Source organism: Dermacentor variabilis, chromosome 3 (assembly GCF_050947875.1).
Source record: "Dermacentor variabilis isolate Ectoservices chromosome 3, ASM5094787v1, whole genome shotgun sequence".
Taxonomy (NCBI): domain Eukaryota; kingdom Metazoa; phylum Arthropoda; class Arachnida; order Ixodida; family Ixodidae; genus Dermacentor; species Dermacentor variabilis.
This window is the reverse complement of record NC_134570.1, coordinates 154,474,804-154,488,129: the sequence shown is the minus strand read 5'-3', so window position 1 is coordinate 154,488,129 and position 13,326 is coordinate 154,474,804. Positions and strand designations below refer to the sequence as shown.

General features: G+C 48.8%; 3 non-coding genes across 3 annotated transcripts; all 3 read right to left on the bottom strand.

The window, feature by feature from the left end:
* Nucleotides 1-281: 281 nt before the first annotated feature.
* Nucleotides 282-353, bottom strand: TRNAA-CGC (transfer RNA alanine (anticodon CGC)). Its single transcript has one exon. It is a non-coding gene; the product is annotated as a tRNA-Ala (tRNA).
* An 11,498-nt stretch (nt 354-11,851) lies between these two features.
* Nucleotides 11,852-11,923, bottom strand: TRNAA-CGC (transfer RNA alanine (anticodon CGC)). Its single transcript has one exon. It is a non-coding gene; the product is annotated as a tRNA-Ala (tRNA).
* Nucleotides 11,924-12,586: 663 nt separating this feature from the next.
* On the bottom strand, nt 12,587-12,658 carry TRNAA-CGC (transfer RNA alanine (anticodon CGC)). Its single transcript has one exon. It is a non-coding gene; the product is annotated as a tRNA-Ala (tRNA).
* Nucleotides 12,659-13,326: the final 668 nt, after the last annotated feature.

The window sequence follows — 13,326 nt, the reverse complement described above, 5'->3', positions numbered from 1 at the left end:
TCATGTGTGGATGATTTATTGTTGTGCAGAGCCAGCAGCCACTAGAAATTGGAAAAAGTTTCCTTTCGATCAAGCTTGTTGCAACACACCTGATGTGCCTGCAGTCGTCCTAAGTGTTGTTAAAGAAACGGCGCTTTTGGCGACGTGGAGGCGTGGAAGCCAGCGCGAGTAATGGCACTATTACTTGTTTAGGTGGAATTGACGTAGTATCGTTTTACGAAATAATTTAATTGTTTACTATGTTTTGCGAAATAAAGTGATAAAAAAATTATGCACCACACTGGAGGTGCCGGGGTATGAACCCGGGACTTCCCACATGCGAAGCGAGCGCTCTACCACTGAGCTACACCCCCTTTTTTATTTCCTGTTTTGAGAACTGTACATATACGGATATACAAAGCACGAATTCAATCTCTGAATACAACATATGCAGTGATGTCAAAAAAGAAGGAACCGCTGCGCATTCAAATGTGGAGCTTAGTTAAAATTGCTTGATCGTCACTAGCTGATCAACGATAGGTAGCCAGTGTGTTGGCTCCGTTTGGGTTTTTAAGACTTCGCGCACATAAATAATATTGCCACGACCTCAACACAGCTGACAGCCACTCGGTGCGATTCGGTGACACATGCTAGGCATGTTGGGTGGCTCCCAGAAGAAGAGAACGACGAAAGTGCCAGGACAGCGATATATAAAGAGATCAATAGTGTCGACCGAAGTCTCTTGTGGCTTTGTCTGTGACAAACTGGTGGAGGTGCTGGGTACGCGTTTATGTACACTTACCCCCAGGAACTGGAAGCGGACAACCTACGCCAAAGCCGACGGCGTCAAAGACTGCCTCCGAAATACGGCCCGCAAGATCTGCCGAGGATGTCCACCACAACCGCAAGCCAGACACAGGAGACATACGGTACGGTACAGCCTCTTGCGTCGCTGCTTCTCCACACCCCACGCTGGCCGCGGCCGTTCCGTGGTGAGCCTTTTGAGGGCGTGGAAGACTGGCTCGACGACTTCGATCGTGTGGCTGACGTCAATTATTGGGACGAGCAGAAAAAGTTAAGGAACGTGTACTTCGCCCTAGAGGACTCTGCCCGAACATGGTTCGCTAACCACGAGCCATCCATCACCACCTGGCAGGAATTTCAACGGCAGATACGCGATACGTACAGCAGCCCCGCAAGAAAAGAGCGAGCAGAGCAAGTCCTTGAGAATATGGTTCAAAGGGCGAACGAAAGCGTAGCCATGTTCTTAGAGGACATGTCGCGGCTTTTCAAGCGTGCTGATCCTGGCATGACAGAAGCGAAGTACGCCTGCTGATGCGTGCAGTGAAAGAACAGCTGTTTGCTGGACTGATGCGAAGGCCTCCAGTTACAGTAGCTGAGTTCGTCAGTGAGGCGACAACAATGGAGCGAGCCCTTCAGCAACGCTCCTCGGTCTACGATCGCCAAATCAGCCTGGGATCAGCATTTTCTCTCTCCTTGCCCTATGACACCGATGCACTTCGAGAGCTTGCACGTAGTGTCGTGCGTGAGGAGCTCGATCGACTACAGGGAGTGCGATTTCAACCGACCGTAACATCCCTCACAGATATCGTCCGCGAAGAAGTACGCCAGGCGGCACAGCCATTCGTGCAAACCAGACCTGAAGCCACCCCCGTACTGACTTATGCGCAAGCAGTGGGGCTACCTGCGCAACCTGGGAACCATCGTAACCCGCCTTCTTCTGAAGAACCGCTGTGCCACCTCCAGGGCCAAGCTTCACGTACAAATATGTACGGGTGCACGAGCCCCCGAATCGATACGCGAAAGTCAGACGTGTGGCGCGCACTTGACTATCAGCCACTCTGCTTCCACTGTGATGAAGCGGACCACTTGTACCGTGCCTGTTACTACCGAAGAGTAGGACTCCAGGGCTATCACCCTGGCGCTCATCGCCCGCGTGAGGGAGAGCGCCCGAGAGAAATCCAGCAATATCTGGCCAGTCAACCTTCGTCGCCATACGCGCAGTTCCCACCGGTTGAACAGTCCCTGCCAACGACCCGATCTCCGTCTCCACAGAGGCGCCAGTCACGATCACCACCTCCTCGACGATCGGTGTCACCTAGCCGCTACGCTACGTTCTCCGCTTCCGTGGGCAACTGGCCCACGAGTCCAAGTCGGGGAAACTGAGAACAGTGACCTCCGGGGGTGGGGCCGCTGTCCGACGCACTTCAAAAGATCCTCCGCTGCGACACCCCGACGACGGCATCGACGACGACGACGATAACGACGACGACAACGACGACTGCGTACCTTCGACACCTTCCTTCGAAAACCGTGAACCTGTTTCAGCCGACATACTGTTTCTGTAGATAACCACCCGCTAACCGCTCTTGTCGATACTGGTGCCGATTATTCTGTCATAAGCGGACAACTGGTTACTGCACTTCGTAACGTGACGACACCGTGGCCAGGACCTAAGCTCCGTGCAGCCGGCGGTCATGCTCTCACGCCGATCGGCAAATGCACTGCGAGGGTACAAATTTGTGAGGTCACATTTGTCGGTTCATTTATTATACTGGCAGAGTGCTCTAGGCAGGTCATACTCGGCATGGACTTTCTTCGGGAGTGCGGCGCAATCATAAACCTTCGCAAGTTGCTTGTCACTTTTTCCAGCGAACACGCAACTCATTCAAACGACTCCCACCCACAGTCCACGGTGTTACGCGTTTCGGGTGACTGCGCTGCTTTACCACCCCGGAGTATTGCGTCGATCACCGTGGAAACAGACGATGATCCTCCCCATCTCGGAATCGCTGAAGGCAATCTGTCAGTCTTGTTGGCTCGACAAGTTTGCGTAGCCCGCGGCATTTTGCAGCTGTCGCCACGGAGTGCTCAGATTTTAGTGACTAATTTCAGTCGTGAATAGCAGCACTTCGCTCCACGAACTGCCATCGCCTATTTGGAGCCAGTCAGTGACTCTCCCGCTTGTTTAACTGTAGGACACATTGATGGAGATTCTAACTGTGAGGTACCAGCCAACAGCAATATTGATGTGAATTCTAGATTATCAGGTGAACAACAGGCTAGCATTCGAAGCCTTTTACAGTCTTTTGCGGACTGTTTCGCTTCAACATCGAAGGTCAACCAAACGCCTATTGCGAAACACAGAATTATTACAAATCCCAATGAAAGACCCGTGCGCCAACGTGCCTCCCGTGTTTCTCGTAAAGAGCAAGACGCCATCCGAAATAAAGTCCAACAAATGCTTACCGACGATATCATACAGCCCTCCACCAGGCCATGGGCGTCGCCTGTGGTTCTGGTGAAAAAGAAAGACGGCACACTGCGTTTCTGCATTGACTATCGCAAGCTTAACAACGTTGCGAAGAAGGACGTTTATCCCCTTCCGCGCATCGACGACTCTTTGGACCGCCTTCGACATGCTCGATACTTCTCGTCGATGGACCTTCGCAGCGACTACTGGCAAATAGAGGTTGATGAGTGTGACCACGAGAAAACCGCATTTATTACGCCTAACGGACTTTACGGATTCAAGGTCCTTCCTTTCGGATTGTGCTCTGCGCCTGCTACTTTTCAGGGCATGATGGACACGGTTCTATCAGGTCTCAAGTGGCAGTCATGCCTTGTCTATTTAGATGATATCGTTGCGTTTTCAGGAACTTTTGAGCAGCACCTCCAGCGCTTACAAGCACTTCTTGACGCAATTCGTACTGCTGGCCTGTCTTTAAAGCCTGAGAAATGCCATTTTGGTTATGACGAACTCAAATTTTTAGGGCATGTCGTCAGCTACGAGGGCATTCGACCAGACCCCGACAAAACCATTGCTGTTGCTTTGTTTCCAACACCTTCGAACAAACATGAACTCCGCCGTTTTCTAGGGCTTTGCGCATATTATCGACACTTCGTGGAAAACTTTTCACGGATAGCCGAACCCTTGCAGCGGCTGACTAAGGATAATGTTCCGTTTGTCTGGGAGCAGGACCAACAAGAGGCCTTCTGTGAACTCCAGAAACGTCTGCGCACATCTCCTGTTCTAGGACACTTTGACGAAGACAGTGACACCGAGTTGCACACGGATGCCAGCAACATTGCCTTGGTGCCGTCCTCGTGCAGTGGCAAGATGGAGCCGAGCGCGTCATTGCGTACGCAAGCCGCACTTTGTCTCCAGCTGAAAGTAACTACTCCACTACGGAGAAAGAATGCTTGGCCGTTGTGTGGGCAATTGCTAAGTTCCGACCATATTTGTACGGCCGATCGTTTCGAGTTGTGACAGATCACCATTCATTGTGCTGGCTTGCCAATCTGAAGGATCCATGTGGCCGTCTTGCACGCTGGAGTCTTCGCTTGCAAGAATACGATATGACGATAGTGTTCAAGTCCGAGCGTAAACACACCGACGCCGACTGCCTGTCACGTGCTCCACTCCAACCGTCACCACGCAAGTTTGATGAAGAGGACGCATTTCTGTCTATTATCTCAGTATCAGACATCAGCAAGCAACAGCGCGATGATTCAGAACTCCGGCCTCTCACCGACTACCTTGAGAACCGTCTACCAGAGCCACCTCGTATGTTCATCCGCAAGTTATCGTCGTTTTTTCTCCGCAATGGCCTTCTCTACAATTTGGGTTTTCACTCAGCCGCAACCGCCTGCCTCCTTGTAGTGCCTTCTTCCCTACGTGACGACATCGTGCGGGCCTCTCACGACGAGCCATCTTCGGGCCACTTGGGATTCGCATGGACGTTTTCACGCATACTCCAGAAGTACTTCTGGCCTAACCTTCGCCGTGACGTAAAACAATACGTGAAGACATGTCGCGACTGCCAGAGACGCAAGACACCACCTGTGCGTCCCGCGGGACTTCTCCATCCCGTGGATCCTCCGCGGATCCCTTTTCAGCAGGTTGGCATAGACTTGCTTGGACCACTCCCCACGTCGAGGGCTGGTAACCGTTGGATTGCTGTTGCCAGAGACTACCTTACACGTTACATTGAAACCCGAGCACTCCCACGAGGCACTGCTAATGATATTGCGACCTTCTTTGCACATGGTATCGTACTCCGCCACGGTGCTCCAAGAGTGGTTATAACCGACAGGGGCACAGCATTTGCAGCGCAGCTCACAGAAGATATCATGCTTCTCAGTCGTACCGTACCCCGCATAGCCACTGCTTACCATCCCCAGACGAATGGGCTCACAGAAAGGCTAAACAAAACGATCCCTGATATGATTTCCATGTATGTTGACGTCGATCACAAAAACTGGGACGACGTTCTACCATATGTTACGTTTGCATATAGTAATGCCGTTCAAGAAACTACCGGCTTCACCCCTTTTCGCTTGGTGCACGGCCGGGAAGCTGTCACAACGTTGGACAAAATGCTCTTACCCACCTACTGTTCTAATGTTGTCAATGATGCTGCCGAATTCGCTCGATGCACCGAAGAGGCACGCCAGCTCGCACGAATGCGTATCCGCTAGCAACAACACAACGACGCCGACCGATACAATCTTCGTCACCGCGACGTCATTTATTAACCCGGTGACAAAGTATGGGTGTGAACACCGATCCGCCAGCGTGGTCGGTCGGAGCAACTTTTGCGCCGCTACTTTGGACCTTATAGCATCGTTCAACGACTCGGCGACGTCACATACGAAGTGATTTCTGAAGGAGAAGGCACCGCTCGCCGTCCCCGACGCCCACGCCCGTCCGATGTCGTTCACGTCTCTAGATTGAAGTTATTCCACTCCCGCTGAACGCAATGTCCCACACCTCTCTCACCATCTACGTCTCTCTTAACAGTATCCCCGTGGCAATCTCCAGTGCATCAATGTTCCGCATCGAGATGATGCTTCTAGGGAGGGGGGTAATGCCACGACCTCGACACAGCTGACAGCCACTCGCTGCGATTCGGTGCCACATGGTAGGCATGTTGGGTGGCTCCCAGAAGAAGAGAACGACGAAAGTGCCAGGACAGCGATATATAGAGAGATCCATAGCATCGACCGAAGTCTCTTGTGGCTTTGTCGGTGACAATATTGTCGATGAAATAGTCCCTGACTGGTCTTGGATTCACCTCCTCATTTCTTGCAGCCATCCTAGTCTTCCACACGCTGTGCATACAGAGGAGCATCACCATAACACACGGCACGCCCTCTAGGTCAGTCAACGGCAAGAACTTAATACCAAAAGTGGTTAACGGTAAATTCTTCTCAATTGTTCGCTGGAGAATGTACCACAGAAATACTGAATACCAGCAGGCTAGGAATATGTGCTCTATTGTTTCAGGCTTTCGGCAAATGTTGCAGTTAACGCCCCAAGGAAGGAAGAATCCTTTCTCTTGGATCCACGGCTTGCCATGGAGCGTACCAGTGCGCAAACAAAAGAAAAATGATTTAGTGGTCGCCTTCACAGGCACCTTTTCCACCCGGTTCAATACGTCCTTCTCGCGTCCTTAGTTATACAGAGCTCGGTACACAGGCACTGGGCACATAATATCTAATAAGTCTTTATACAATCGTTTTCGGTTTGCAGTATGCAAGTAATCTGCGGTAAAATGTGCACTGAGAAGGCGATAAGCATTCGCTACCTCTGACCAGAAGCCTTTAATCGCTTCCTTAGGCCCAGCATGTGACGTCACAATGTAATCGGGCAACGCATCACCCAATCGCCATTGAATTACGGACCGCAAGAAACCATCTCCTTGGTCTCGTAAAAAAACAAATCTTGAAACTACTTGCTTTAGGAATAAATGAGATAGGCCCAAGCCTCCTTTGCGCGAGGGATGGAACAAATTTAAACAAGCTGTGCGCTCCCATGACGATTCCCATATATAAACAGCAAAAATTCGGTGCAACTACTGCACGCATACTCTGGACATACATAAAACTTGCAGTAGGTAGAACACCTTTGCTACCAGAAACAAATTGCATGCTGTTGCACGTCCGAACATAGACAGGTTGTGACCACCCCACTTCACCGTCTGTGCTTTGAGTCGTTCTACTTCACCTACCCAATGCGTTTTTGCATCGCGGTAGTGTTCCAATGGGACTCCTATATAGATATCGAGAGGTCTTCCAGATGAATTTTATGTATTCCACATAAGCAGGGTACTTTCCAATTCTCCGTGCCAAAAACCGATGCTTTTCTGCCAGCTTATGGCACTACCAGTAAGATTACAAAGCATTTTTGCATCTTTCACTGCCTCAACAATGCTGTCTTGATCGCCACAAAAAATTGCTATGTCATCAGCATATGACAGGATTTTAACTTCGTGCATATGCACTCTGAATGCATTGACCTTCTCGATGTGCGGCACCTTTAAACAGAATGGCTCTAGAAATATGGCGAAAAGCAAGGGCGAAGCCGGGCATCCCTGACGCACACTCGACCGAACCGGTATATTATCACTCAGCTTGTTGTTAATTATGAGACTTGCACTGGAGTCTGCGTATGCCATTCACATCCCTTCTTGAATAACTTTTCCGATGTTGATGTGTTCGAGTAGAGCGAACAATATGCTGTGGGCAACGTTATCGAAGGCTTTCTCGAGGTCTAACTGTACCATTGCCACGTGTGCGAGGGTTACGTCACAGCACTCGAGAACGTTTCTCGATGTGTGGAAGTTGGTTAATATCGTTCTCCCCTTAACACCACATGTCTGATGTGGGCCAACTACAGAAGTAATTACTGACTGAAGCCTTTTGGGCCAGGACCTTCATGTACACCTTATAATCAACGTTCGTGAGACTAATTGGTCGATATTCTTCCACCGACTGCAACTTGGCAGGCTCTTCAGTCTTTGGTATCAGAACGATATGGCTGTAACTGAAAGATGGAGGCAGGCGTTTAACTTCGTACGCTTCAGTTATGATGGTGTATGGTATTTCCGCCATTTGACGCTTTAAAACTTGTAGAAGCTAGGCCCTAGGCCTTCGGGCCCCGGAGCCTTTGTCTTACTAAGCTCATCGATTGCTCGTTCTAACTCTTCAATACTTATAGGTTTCTCGAGTTCCGTCTTTACTTCGTCCTGCAGTACTCGCACGAGTGGCAAAAGATATGTCTTGAAGTACACAGTTATTTCTACTTTACTGTTAAACAAATTAGAATACCTTTCTTCGAAAGCGCTTTGAATGGTTTCTTGATCACGTGAAAGAACGCCGCGATAGCAAATTTCTTTAATTTGTTTCTTTGTCGCATATCTCTTCTCGTCGCCGAGTGCCCGTTTCGTCGGGGCTTCATATAACCAGATGCACTCGGCGCGTGTTCTTATCACCGCTGCCTCGTATCTTTCAGTATGAATTGCTTCCAGCTTCTCTTTTGTTTGTTTGATTTGAGTTGTAAAATGCCCAGGAACTGCACTTTCAACATCTACAAGATACTTCAGCGTACTGTTTAGTTCTATTTCTCGCTGTTTAGCCTGACGGCTTAAAACACGCGCCCTTTGAATTGCCAAACTTTTCACCTCGCTTTTAAATTGATCCCACGCATAGAACCATCTTTTAGGTTCTCTCGCGCGCAATTCTTTAATTTTTTCCGTTACTTCGTCCACGAATGTTTCGTCCTGTAGCAACTTTTCATTGAGCTTCCACAGCTGCCAATTAAAACGGTACTCCTTCAATTTTGAACAGATTGTGAACATCATTAAACTGTGGTCACTAAAGCTAAGATGTTTAACCGTGTATTGATTAGAAGTCGGTACCAGTTCCGCGGACACATACGCCCTATCGAGCCTTGCGTGACTCCGCCCTTGAAAATGAGAGAACATTACTTGGTTTTCATGTAGTACATCACCCACATCAACAAGGTCGTACTCTTGAACGGTGGATCGGAGCATTTCCGCACTCTTGTCGTTCATGAAAACATCTTTGGAGGTGTCCTCAGGCAAATACACACAATTGAAATCACCTAATCAAAGAATTCTCCTATCACAATTTATGAAGGTGGCCATATATTCAAAATAGACTTTTCGCTCGCTTACTTTGTTCGGGGCGTAAATACAGATAATTCTCCAGTCTACTTCATTGCAAGATAGGTCACACATAACTAATCGGCTATTATCAAGCGCTGCTACAGTCTCCTCAATAATACAGACAGTGTTACGCAGAAACATAACACTTCCACCAAACTTCCCATTAGCATGACTAACACAAACATTGTAATTTGATTTAGACATTTCAACCATTCTGTCCGTCTGTTCCTCACCTTCAATTTTCATTTCCTGAACTGCAAGGATATCAATGTCATGGTCAATTAACAGCCTTTTAACCTGAGCCTACCACTTTCTAGTCGACAGGCCACGCACATTGAGCATCCCTATTTTGAAGCCATGTTTAGAAAGCTGCGGGACTGACGGACTGCTTGGTGCCTGATGCAAGTTTAGTGCTAACAATCTTACAGCCCTGGACTGGACGACATCGTTAATTGACTCCGCCACACTGGTCGAAGCCCTCGCGTCTTCCTTGTCGGCGCACATCATGAAAACTGCAACCTTCACGTCCACACTAAGTGCATTCGTTCTTTACTAGCAATCAGCGGGCCCCCTAAGGGAGGGGCACTGCTAGCGGTGCCCTCTTGTCCGGTGACACGTTCGGCTTGGGCTTCAGTGAAAGCCGCCGAGAGGCGGTAGTCTTGGCAGGCGGTCCTTCAGCTGCACTCCGGTCTTCTCCTTTTCCAACATTTCCAACGCTTTCGTCCCGTGGTCTTTTTGAGACAGCGGTTGAGTGGCCGCTATTCACCGCTTCTGCGCTGCCCCCGACGATTCCAGGGCTGTCGTCCATGGTCTCCTCGGCGGTTCCCAGCACATCTTCGCATTCTGTGCAGCTTTCTGTCGCCTGCTTCTGTGCCATCTCGTCTTCTTTGCTGGCTTCCTCCTGCTGCTCTTTGTCATGGCTCGTAGCGGCTGGCGCCGCGTCAGAGTTAGGCTGGACCCCGCCCTCCGCTGCTGTGTCCTCTGCGTCGGCTTGGTCCATTAGGTGTTCGTTTATCACATCGCTCTTGCCAAACCCTGTCACATTCGCGTAACTTCGCACGCGCTGGGTATCTTCGTGGCCGAAGCGACGACAGATCCCGCAACGTGGAACGCGTCACTCGCGCCGTATATGACCGGTGCCTTGACACCGGAGGCAGAGTGGTGCTCTGCCAGGCACCAACACGAGTGCGTGGTCCTCGCCGACACGTAGCTGATGCGGAAGATCTTCTGTGGTGAGGCCAGGTTTCAAACATAAAGACACGAGTCTTGTGTGCGACCCTTTGTCACTGCATCCGGCTACACGCAACTTTGCCTTTGACATCTCGGTTACTGTTCCGAAGGGTGCCAGCGCCACTCGCACGTCCTTATCTGGTGTGGTGCGCAGCAGCCAGTAGAGCTTCATGCCTACGTCTTGGTTGCGTGGGTCAATCACCAAACATACTTCCCCTTCACACTTAACGCTTCCGTAGACAGCAACTTCTGCTTTCTTTTTTCATCTTTGAAGGTGATAGCCCATACCTGATTGATATGATAGGCTCCTAAAGCCAACACTTCCAGCATCAGCTGCAGACGAGCTAGCGCGTCTGGAAAATATTCTACGCGATAGCGTCTCGCCTTGACATCCCCGTGCAAAAAGACGGTAATAAAGACGGTCGTACCTTTCGGCAATTGCGGCAAAATAGTCTGGTAATCCTGTGTAGCAGCATCCATAAACCTGACCTGGGCCGCATAAGGCTGGGCTGCAAAACCGCCCTTGCGGTAGCCGACATTCCGCGTCCGCACGATGTGGTGGCCGGAAGTGGAATGGAGCTACACCCCTTTTTCTTTTCTTTATTGCCTGACTTTGACAAAGAAAGAACAACAATAGCAATACACAAAACAAAATATACAGGGTACAATGATCACGTCGTATTGACATAATCAGCCTGGTAGGGGGCCGGCTTCGTCATATTAAAATTAATTTGGAGCCATCAATGGCTCCACCCTTGACAGCCGCTCAGGAGTATTACCACCGGACTTCAAAATCTCAACAAACCGATGCAAAATTTCACGGAAATAAATTCGCGTAGGTCGTGTATCGGGATCGCAGTAGTATCCTGTGGAGGCCAGTTAACATTATTAAACCAAACGGAAACCCATCCTTGTTAGTAATGGCTAGATACCGTATTCCATAAGGGTCGAGGGGTTTCTTTACCGTTCTTTGTATTACGTCCCAAAAAAAGATAGCCCTCCCCAACAATGATGAAAAACGTGATCTGTCGTTTCTGGTTGTTTGCAGATAAGGCAGTGAGATTCCCATGGAAGAAATAAGCCCTTTTCCTGTAAAAACATTTTTATCGGCAAGGTTCCAGTGTGTAAGTTAAAAAGAAGGTTTTAACTCCTGGCGCAACCTGCATTTTCTTTACTCTCTCTAACACGTCCCTACCAGGCCCCCTGCACTGTACAAGCCTCTGTACATGGGCTCCGGCAGAACAACGTCACACAAATCATTGTACAATACCTTTTCTTTTTGACAGATTCCTTGCAACGAGGTTTTCAAATGAATATTTATCTATCGACTGAGCTACACCCCCGGAATGATAAACGCAGTCATGTGTGGACGACTTAATTTTCTTCTTAGCCAGCAGCCACAAGAAAGTGGAAAAGGCTTCCTTTCGATCAGGCTTGTTGCTACACACCTGATGTGCCTGCAGTCATCCTAAGCATTGTTGTTAAAGAAACGGCGCTTTTGGCGACGTGGACGCGTGGAAGCCACAGCGAGTAATGCCAGTATTGCTTGCTTATGTGGAATTGACGTAGTATCGTATTTTCGAAATAAGTGAATTGTTTACTATGTGTAGCGAAATAAAGTCATTAAGAAAATTAGATACACAAAACACTGGAGGTGCCAAGGTTTGAACCCGGGACTTCTCACATGCGAAGCGAGCGCTCTACCACTGGGCTACACCCCCTTTCTTCTTTTTATTGCCGGTCTTCGACATTGTACAGAGCACATAATACAGAACAAAATTACAATACACAGTTAACAAATACAAAACATTTTGAAAGGACATACATGCCATGAGTCCTATAAGGACTGGCGTTGTCTAATTAAAATTCTGTCAGTGCTGTTAGAGGTTCTATCCTCGACAGCCATTCGGGTACACATTCTTGTATTTTCTTTATTTCAATGAAACTAGACATGCTTTCTCGGAAATAAGTACGCGCAGGCCTAGCGTCCGGGTCGCAGTAGTACCCAGACATCCTTGCACGCCACAAACTATGAAGGCCTTTGAGCATTATTACGTCGAAGACTGAGTTACATCCCCGGAATGATAAACGGAGTCATGTGTGGACGAATTATTGTTCTTCATAGCCAGCAGCCACTAGAAAGTGGAAAGGGCTTCCTTTCGATGAGGCTTGTTGCTACACACCTGATGTGCCTGCAGTCATCCTAAGCATTGTCGTTAAAGAAACGGCGCTTTTGGCGACGTGGACGCGTGGAAGCCAGAGGGAGTAATGCCAGTATTGCTTGCTTATGTGAAATTGACGTAGTATCGTTTTTTCGAAATAATTGAATTGTTTACTATGAGCTGCGCAATAAAGAGATTTAAAAAATTAACTATACACAGTACTGGAGGTGCCGGGGTTTGAACACGGGAATTCTCACATGCGAAGCGAGCGCTCTACCACTGAGCTACACCCCCCTTTTTTTTTCTTAATTGGCAGTCCTCGACACGTCACAACAGAAATTCCTAAATGATATACACAAAGACCAAAGAAGCAAAAAGGAATGAATACACAAACCGAACAAAGAACAGTAATATTTACATTTCTTGCCGTCCGCTACTGTGGCACGATGTTGTAGGATTAAAATTCCTTTTGTGCTGTCAGGGGTTCAACCCTCGACAGCCACTCAGGAACAGGCTGTTGCAACTTCTGCACTTCCACATACCGTTGCATGCATTCACAAAAGTACAGACGCGCCAGTAGGGCATCCGGGTCACAATGGTAACCACCCATTCTTGCGCGCCATAAACAGTGAAGCCCCGTAAGCATGATCCGGTCGTACGGGAAACCTTCGTCGTCATATAGTGGCAGAAACCTGATTCCGTGGGGATCCATAGGTAGCTCCTTCTTTAGAGTCCTTTGCAACACGTCCCAGAAAAAGTCGCCCTTCCAAACAGTGGATAAAGACATGATCTATGCTTTCTGTTTTTTTTTACATATAAGGCAGTGGGTTCCCCATGGCATGTAGAACCCACGCTGTTCAAGAAAGATTTTAACAGGTAGAGTACCGGTGTGCAATTTAAAGAAGAACGATTTAGTGGCTGGCTGAACTGGCATCTTCTTCACCCTTTTGAATACATGTAGG